Raw genomic sequence first — 10532 nt, 5'->3', positions numbered from 1 at the left:
TGTTGCTTTATTAAAGCTCAAATCATTATATACAAAAACTTGAAGCAGTAATTGATGTTAAAAGTCCAGAGGGATAAATAAACATTTTGAACATATGCTCATTGAATTTTTATCATGTTATATGTGGATTTCTCTTTTTCTGCTCAGATTACTCTTTTTTTTGTCCACTTGGATTACTCTTTTTCCTCACCGGGGCATGGCGTGTATGATTATGCACTGGCAGATCAGGGTTTATGTTGTTTGCAGTTGGACTTGACTTATTTGAGAGTATGTACAGTAATAAAACTTGATGAATTCATACTAGATCCATACTATTTAAAGAGAAAAAAAGGTTGCAAGAAAAGCTAATTTAAGAGTCATTTTGTCTAGCAGTGTAAAATTTCTTTTCTTGCAATTGCACATGTTAATTATTCACATCATATTCCTCATTATTGTCTTATATTATCATCTCATTATTGTCTTATATTATCATCTCATTATTGTCTTATATTATCATCTCATTATTGTCTTATATTATCATCTCATCATTGTCTTATATTTATCATCTCATTATTGTCTTATATTATCATCTCATTATTGTCTTATATTATCATCTCATTATTGTCTTATATTATCATCTCATCATTGTCTAATATTATCATCTCACTATTGTCTTGTACTATCATCTGATGCAGAATTTTAATGATATGATTCTTCTAAAATGGAGATAAAATGTATTTGTCACATATTTTCAGAGATACATTTTTTAGGAATGTAATTATGGACCAGGAAATGTCTAACAGTACCTGTCATTTTCTTGATACAAAGGTAAAAAATATTATGATACAGTATGTCAGAATAATGAAAGTATTTAAATAAAGACTGACATGAAGACCAATCTATATCATATGGTGGATGTCGGCAATACAACAGTAATCAGTACAATCGATGCTTGCAATATACTTAGTAGAGTTTACTTAAAGCTTATTAAATTGAGTTAAATTACAGTTAATTAAATTACAGCAAAAAATTATTGGTATGTACATGTGTTACATGTAGGAGGTAAAACAGTTAAGGAACTCCTGTCCCATATCTTTAAGCCTTGTAGCTTACATGTTTTTGCTTTTACAAATTTACTTTCTTTTTGTGTTCATAAACATGTTCATGGATACATCACGTAAAGGAGTTGGTTCCACTGTTTGCTGAATAATGTTTGGATGCAGTGTGTCTAGATTTTTTCCTCATATATTTCCCTGCCTTCTGTTCCTTTGAGCATGTATAGTTGTCCACTAATACTAAATTGACAGGTCATAGAAATTCTCTCATTGTATCCAAATTTTCATCTGTCTGTCTGCTTTGTGAATACACTAACATCCACATTAGCTATCAGACCTGAACCAAGTCTGCTGTGAAGTTTCATTGCAACATCAGCATGGGTGGGGTTGAAGATGAACATGTTTTGGTGATATATCAAAGAAATCAATCTTTGAATATTGAGCCTTTGATCTTTTTTTTCTTCATAGGCACAACATTGCAAACGCTCCAGCTTCCACATTTATTATTCAGCTAAATTTGACCTTGAAACTTATTCTCAACAGGAACTAAGATGAGTTTGATGGTCAGCACAGTCTGTGCATATTAATCATCATAACATAAACATTGTATTGGACACTTGTGAACACTAATACATTAATATTTATTATAAAATTTGAACAAAATTTGCTGTGAAGTTTCTCAGACAAGTTTGATGATGAGCATAATCCATATTTCTCAGGGTTATGGCCCTTGATCATAGTAGCATAGGCCTTGATCATAGTAGCATAGGCCTTGATCATAGTGGCATAGGCATTGATCATAGTAGCATAGGCCTTGATCATAGTAGCATAGGCATGTAGCATAGGCCTTGATCATAGTAGCATAGGCCTTGATCAAAGTAGCATAGGCCTTGATCATAGTAGCATAGGCCTTGATCGTAGTAGCATAGGCCTTGATCATAGTAGCATAGACATTGATCATAGTAGCATAGGCATTGATCATAGTAGCATAGACATTGATCATAGTAGCATAGGCATTGATCATAATAGCATGGCCATTGATCATAGTAGCATAGGCATTGATCATAGTAGCATAGGCATTGATCATAATAGCATAGGCCTTGATCATAGTAGCATTGGCCTTGATCGTAGTAGGATAGGCCTTGATCATAGTAGCATAGACATTGATTATAGTAGCATAGGCATTGATCATAATAGCATGGCCATTGATCATAGTAGCATAGGCATTGATCATAGTAGCATAGGCATTGATCATAATAGCATAGGCCTTGATCATAGTAGCATAGGCATTGATTATTGTAGCATAGACATTGATCATAGTAGCATAGTCATGGCTATGCATAACATTGTGGAGACTCTAGTTTCAGCATTTATTAATAAGATTTTAACCAAATCTGCTGTGAAACTTTATTGCAACAAGATCTAAAACAAGTTGGATAATGATTAAATTCTGCCAATATCATAGTTATGTCCCTTTATGGTCTTATCATTGGCAATACTAATGCATGGCATTGTAACCACTAGCTTCTATATGTAATTATATTTTATACAAATTTTTGTATGATGCATTATCTTTGCAAGAGCTTAGTTAAGTTCGGTGATGAGTCTATTCCGACATTATTTCTTATAGTTATTGCCCATGTTCAAGTTATCATCATTGTTCATCTTAGCATTGACATGGCTGGTGCACAATCATGTGAATATTCTAGCCTCCACAGTTTGTGTTTGATTTAAGCCAAATTTGCTGTTAGGCTCATCTCAACAAAAACTATGGTAATATCAGTAATGGACACATTTTTTACCTGTATTTCTAAATGTTGTTGCCCATGAGCAACTTAGAATATCCATCCCAATGGCTTATGAATACTCTAACATGTTTTTTTCTCCAGGTGAGCTAAAGGTATGATCCTGCATTTGTCATGCATCATCCATCATGTGTCCATCAATAATTGTTATTTTAAACTTCTCAAAAAACCACTGAATCATTTTTCACATAACTTGCCAGAGTGCATCTAGCAGTAAGGGCTCTCAGATTTATGCAAATAATGAAACTTGCCATCAAATGTGGCTACCATTACTAAAAATAGAAATCCCCCCTTGAAGGCTTTTTAGTGGGATTTTTTAGTAAATGATACTAATTTCAGATTTATGCAAATGATGCTGATTCACCTTCAGATATTGAAAAACTTAATAAAGATAGTAAAACCTTGAAAGAACTACTGCTGAATAGAATTTGATTAAATTTGATACAGAGTATTCAGGCATGAAGTTCTTTTATAATGGTACAAATGGTGTTGATTATCAGTCAAATATGTCCACCATTTGAAAAGTAGAAACAACTTTAATCATCCAAACTGAATTCGACTAAATTATATGAAAAACATCCTGGTGATAAAGACTTTTAAGTGTTTACAGATGTTGCAGATCCATGATTATCTATGATTGCCATTACTAAGAATAAAAAAAAATTGAGATAACTTCTCCAAAACCATGTAGCTGAATTTGGGCACATCAGGGAATAAAGGGCATTCAGTTTTGAACAAATCATGCTGATCAGCTGTCATCATTGCTAAAAAAATATAGAATGCTATTAACCGACCGATAAACATATGCTCAACAGAATTTTATCAAATTTGACAAAAAGGATCCTGATATAAATGGATTTGAAGTTTGTACAAATTATGTCAATTTTCCATCAAATGTGACCACCATTGTCCAGTTTTGATAGAAAACACCCTGACATAAAGGGATTTGAAGTTTGTACAAATTATGTCAATTTTCCATCAGATGTGACCACCATTGTCCAGTTTTGATAGAAAACACCCTGACATAAAGGGATTTGAAGTTTGTACAAATTATGTCAATTTTCCATCAAATGTGACCACCATTGTCCAATTTTCATAGAAAACACCCTGACATAAAGGGATTTGAAGTTTGTGCAAGTTATGTCAATTTTCCATTAAATATGACCACCGTTGACCAGTTTTGATAAGAAAACACCCTGACATAAGTTTGTGCAAATTATATCAATTTTCCATTAAATATGACCACCATTGACCAGTTTTGATAGAAAACACCCTGACATAAAGGGATTTGAAGTTTGTGCCAATTATGGCAATTTTCCATCAAATATGACCACCATTGTCCAGTTTGAATGAAAACACCCTGGCATAAAGGGATTTGAAGTTTGTGCAAGTTATGTCAATTTTCCATTAAATATGACCACCGTTGACCAGTTTTGATAAGAAAACACCCTGACATAAAGGATATTAAAGTTTGTGCAAGATATGTCAATTTTCCATTAAATATGACCACCACTGACCAGTTTTTGATGGAAAACACCCTGACATAAAGGTATTTGAAGTTTGTGCAAATTATGTCAATTTTCCATCAAATATGACCACCATTGTCCAGCTTTGATAGAAAACATCCTGACATACAGGCCTTTCAGTGTATGAGAATTCATCTGTTTTTTTTGTGCCATTAAATAAAAATGAAGATACAAATGCACATAAACCTTGAAACAATTATATCTGCTATTAACTACTTAGGAAGATGTTTATGCAGAAAACATCTCATTGACCTAGCTTTCTTGGCCAACTGCTCTTGCTATAAGGCAGATGTTTGGTACTCACCATATGCAAGAGCCCATCTCAGGCCAACTTAGGCCTCTTGCTTGATTTCAGTAAAATTCACAGCAAGCTTCAGCTTTGCAAGAGTTCAGAAGACTTCAATAATGACCAGCTTTTGGTTATATTTTACAGAGTTATGGCCCCTAATAGACTTAGCCTATTCATCCCTCTGGCTTGTGAGGACTCTAGCATTGATTTGCATTGAATTGGTTGTGTAGCATCACCTTAACTATGACTTCATTAATGATCAGATTTCGAAGATATTTTGCAGTTATGAACTTAAAATGACTAAATTGTCTGATTGGCATGTTGGCAGCTGTTATAGTCACATTTTATTTTGTTTGATACATTTTTTCAGTGCTGGGTGTTAGATGATTTTTGATGATGACCCGATTTTGACTACATTTTAAAGAGTTATAGCTCACTGAGTGACTTAGTATAGCCATGTATCTCAATGAATCTTAAACTCCATGTCTTCCATTTTCTTCCCTGTCTTTGTGTCATATTAAACAGACTTGCTGAAAAGCATTATCTCTGCAAGGTCTTGCCACATTATGACCTTATTTTACACAGGTCTGACCCATGATTGACTTTTAATGTTTTAATGGCTTATGAAAACTAGCTTCCATGTTTGTCTTCAATCATAAAAGCTCTGAAGCTTCATCTTTAGCAAGGCCTTAAATTATATAAAATCAAGAAAACTTTTGTTCATATTTTACAATTTATTGCCTGTGTAATGCATCAGTAATACATGGAGTTTCAAGTCCTTGGGTTCTTTAGTGAGAGTCAAGAGAGGACAATGGCTGTGTTAATGTCAACTGCTTTGTCTTTCTTTAGTCATGATGAAATATTTATACTGGGCAGATTTTCATACTGAAAGCTGCATGGATTAATAATCATATTTTAAATTGAATATATCCTCAGTTCATTTGAATATGTATACTAAGAAAGAGACAAATGGGTATTGAATTCCATCTCATTTTGCAAAATGACTAAATCGTTTTCAGCACAGATAATGCTTTTAATCACGTTTTACCTTACAGCTATTTCTGCTTTTGATACTATACTAGAATGGCCCCTCAGCAAAGGAGCAAATTCCCAGAGCCTTTCACGAGACATACTATTAGGAACACAGACTCGGCTGACTTTGATAGGGGCTTTTCGTTTTCATGTCTGTGTATATACATACTGGCAGAGAAAGATGATTTAATTTTACTTTGCCAAGAAATTATCCCTTGGTGACTAAATGTAGTTTTGTGAGGCATCATGGGGACAAAAATGGCACTCTGGGAACAATGGCATTAAATATTACAGTCAACATTTTGAAAATCTGCACTCTGGGGAAAATAGAAATGTAGTTGTCTGGAGACCTGAGGAATTTAACATTAGTCTGTAATGCCATAATGGTGATTTAACACTATTCCATTATACCATGATTATTTAAAACTATACCACTATATCAAGAGGAATGGCAATATTAATGTTCATTTGTTTAACATCAGTGTAGATATCTGGGAACAAAAGGAATTCAACATCTGTTTAACATGACATTCCCATTGTCCATAACGATGATCTTTGGTCTTAAATAAAAAATGGTACTCTGCGGACAAGGGGAAATGTAATGGCAAAACTACACTTATTAACCATAATGCGGTTTTGATAAACCAACACCTAAACTTCCTGATCAGTATGTTGTTTACATTGACTAATACCTTCATTTACTTGCAAGCATGCCATTGGACTAACCAACACCCAGTCACATACTGACCAGCACCTACATGTACTAACCAACATGCTATATATACTGACCAACATCCAGTCATCTACTGACCAACACATACACTTACTAGCAATGAAAAGGGCAGGAGTGCTAACAGAGATGTGCAGTATTACCATTATACCATTACCTTGGTGTTATTTATACATGGTAATTTTTCACTGTACTGGTACTTCATTATTTTTGTAAGAATGAATGTATCGAAATTCCCGAATGATCTTATTACGAATTTAATTCTTTTAACATCGTGCTTTAGATTTACATCACAAAGTAATTCAGCAAATAAATATTTTACAAAACAATTGCATTGTCAAAAACTAAGTTTCAAATATAATTATATTTATGATCCTTGAATCACACCTTTGACACGTGTCACTTATGCCAACGCGGTAGTTAAGTTGTATTAATGAGAGATGTTGAGGCCAAATACAGATTTTTGGAAAAAATGTTGGATTAAAAGAGAACAAATGTCATGTTATTGTCATTTACTTGCGTATGTAAATGTGTCGGGGAATAAATTCCTTTTTAAAACCGAGAATCGTCCTCAGATTCTCAGAGGAGCAATTGTTTGCTGTTTGAATTGTACGAAATTTCTCAAGTATGCTAAATAATTTTGTATTTGTTGCGTCGGTGGTTTTTTAAAAAAAATATTTTTATTGGTCCTGTCTAAAGTCCTTGCGCAGAAAAGGGCTGATGGGATTTAAATTGAGAGACAAAGACAGTATTATCTGTATTTCTGATATATGTGGATGATCATGAAAAGGGTTGTTGATTCTAACCCAGAAATGGGGATTTTGTTTGGTTCACACTCTTTGTTTCCACGACTCCCAGACCCATACGCACCAAATCTTTGTTTCCGTCTGTTTCCATCTCCCAGTTTTCAACCTAAGAGACACGGGGCAGCTCTGGCGGCTGATGTCACAGTTCCTGTCTCTGTTCAGCTTCCATGCTTTACCGCAGCCTCTGCTGTACCCTTTCCCTCTTTCGTTCATAGAGTCACGAAGAAAGAAGTACGACAAATCAACGCTGCCAGGTGGAAAATTTGAGCGATGCTTAATGAACAGAGTGGGCCAGGTGGCAGAAATGGAGTGTCATTCTTATCTAAAGCACCGGAGTTGATCGTAATCGGGTCGGCTAAATATCTGATAAGAGAAGTAATGGAGGAAGAAATAATAGAAAATCAAGATTTTTGGGGGATGATAAGCGGCAGAGGGGAACAATGAGGGGAGAGAAAATTCTCACATTTCAATGACAGAGGGGAAAGGGTGTGACAAATGGGATTAATGAGGAGGGAAGTAGGAGCAGCCCCTACAGGTGCCCCTATTCTCTCAGGTTGAGAATTGGAATATAGAGTCAGATTAGCCTAGCCTTAGACCTTAGGTTTCCATCATTCCTTGGGTTGGAGATGGGTGGAAACAAATATATGGTGCTTGTGGACCCGGGCATGGGATAGGTGGACACTAAGAAAAGCGTGACCAGCCAAAACAAACACGCCCCCACCTCCAAAAAAAGAAAAAGGACAAAAAACAGCCCTACTTAGAGCAATAATCAACGGTCATTTTTCAGAACCGTCCAGTTCTCTCAGAAACAAGGATACTAATCACATTATTAGCAATATTTATTTTTATGCCTTTGTCTTTCACACTTCAAACTTAAACCCCATTTCCACTCGTCTTGTATGTGATATAAGGAGTCCTACGCTCTTCTGTGTGATATTACATAAGTATGTTTGTATGTTTTTAAGCACTGCTATCATTCTCATGGATAATCGTGTCTATGTGTGAGCACCCCTACCCCTTTCAGTGGTGATATTATGTTTATGTGTGTGTTGGCACTCCTATCCATTGCGTTGGTTATTAAGTGTTGTTATTGGTAAGTCCAAACGGCGTTTTGGTTAGTAAGTATGTGTGTTGATCAGTCCAAACGGCGTATTAGTAAGTGTAAGTGTTGGTCAGTTCAACTTGCGGGATAGTTGGTAAGCGTAGTTTTAATATTACATTTCCTCTTTTCTCCAGAGTGGGACCCCGAGTGGCCGAGTGGTCTAAAGCGTTCACCATTACGGATCATTCCCATCTCACCTCTGCGTGGGTTCGAGTCTCATGTTCGGCCAATGTGGGTATGTGAGAAACCTTGCCAGTAGCTTCTTGTGGGTCGGTTAGCTCTTTCTGGGGTTTTTCCAGGTTCTTCCTCCACCATTTATAATGGCCGCCATGTATAGCCTATCCTGTGCTGAAAATGGCGTTTGACCCTACAACAACAACAACAACAACATTCTCCAGAGTACCAAAAACTATTCACAAGGACAATGGGGAATGTCATGTTAAAAGACGCGTTAAATTCTCATTATCTCACAACAGCCACATTAATGATACACTTATGGGCAATTTTCACATTACTAGTCCCCTTTTCCGCATAGTGCCATTTTTTAAACCATTCTCCTGGGTATAATTGTATAGTGTGGAATCATCATGGTAAACTGTTAAATCATTGTTTGGTATCGTGGACTAACGTTAACTTCTCCTCATCCCTCTAGCTATATTAATGTTCAACATATAGACATTTTACTATGAATTCCAGATTTAAAATGGTGATCGCAATATTAACAAATTTCGACTGTTGTCCCCTAGTTGAAACTTTTGTTGCCGCGACGTCAGATTATGCGAACACTAAATCTCTATGTTGCTGTCAGATAACCTGCCCATAGTTGTCCGCATTTTCTTTTGTGCTTTGTGAACATTAATTCAAGTTCTAGAACATCGTAGCCTGCATGAACCCGAATTACTGTCCTTGGGGGGGGGGGGTTGTATTTTGACTTGTGTAATATCTAGTAATATATTTAGAGTGATGATGAAGAGAACTCTTGAACCAAAAATCTAAATACAAGAATATGCTACTTTCATATGTAGATATTTTGAGTTTGCTTAGGGTTTTATTTCACCTAGCCTCTACTGCTTTTGAACTTCTTATGATGTCTATTTGGCCCCAGTGCTATTGCATGTATCAAAATAATTTTCAAGCCCCGAGTGGTCTAAAGCGCTCATCGCTCCAGATCACTGCAATATCTTCAAACATCGGGAACGGCTACCATCGTGGTCACCTTGGCAGTCTTATTATCACTGTAATCCTGTATGGATGGTCGCAGAGACATAAGGTTTCAATCAGTTTTCATATGGTGTTTAGTTGTTTCTAAATCAGAATGGTGCCGGTAAAAGTCAATATGGCCACCATGGGGCCATCTTGAAAATCTTGTTTTGTTACACCTCCTGAATGGATGGTTGTATTGACATGGGTTTTTCACTAAGAACACTCCTTATGATGTCTGGTTGGTCTTAAACGAAAATAAAATGGCTGCCGCTGGCCATCCTAAAAATGATGTTACACACACGTGTGTGTGTGTGTATATATATATATATATATATATATATATATATATATATATATATATATATATATGATTCTGGCTCAAACATTTCATGCGTTTGACAGTAATTTTTAGGTAACAAGATCTTCAACATTTTAAGCAATTGTCATATAACAATAATGTATCCTTACAACTTTTCTTGAGTATTTTACACAAATTAGCTTGAATTTTGTTTCAGAGATACTTTTCCTACTCCCTTTTATTTTAAAAGTTTAAGAAGTCCTCATCTTTATCAGAATCCCTTTTGATTAATATAGAAAAGGAAGACCCCTTATTATTCGGTACATTTGATATCATGAAGACATGGGTTGTACATCGATCTGTCAAGGTCAATGGTCGATTTCTTTGGTATGAGAAAAATAAAGTTCAAGACTTTTACTATGATCACATATCATATTCTATTATGTTCTTATCTTCTCAAACCACCTGGTTAAAATGTAGTATTATTACAATGCCAGCAATTTAATTAATTTATTGTCTGATATTACACTTCAGAATTGCAGGAATGACGACGGAAAGAAGGAAGTGTTTTGCCACCCCCTCTATTACACCGCCTTTGTTCTTTTTTTCAATCATATCATCATTCTACCATTTCCGTCAGATAGAGAAGTGACCTGTGAAGAAGTTGTGAGAACTACATATACATTTGAAGGTTTGGTGATTTGTTT

Source organism: Sinohyriopsis cumingii, unplaced genomic scaffold (genome assembly GCF_028554795.1).
Source record: "Sinohyriopsis cumingii isolate HCF-2022 unplaced genomic scaffold, ASM2855479v2 utg002232l, whole genome shotgun sequence".
Classification (NCBI taxonomy): Eukaryota; Metazoa; Mollusca; class Bivalvia; order Unionida; family Unionidae; genus Sinohyriopsis; species Sinohyriopsis cumingii.
The sequence above is the reverse complement of the archived record's forward strand: the minus strand, read 5'-3'. Positions refer to the sequence as shown.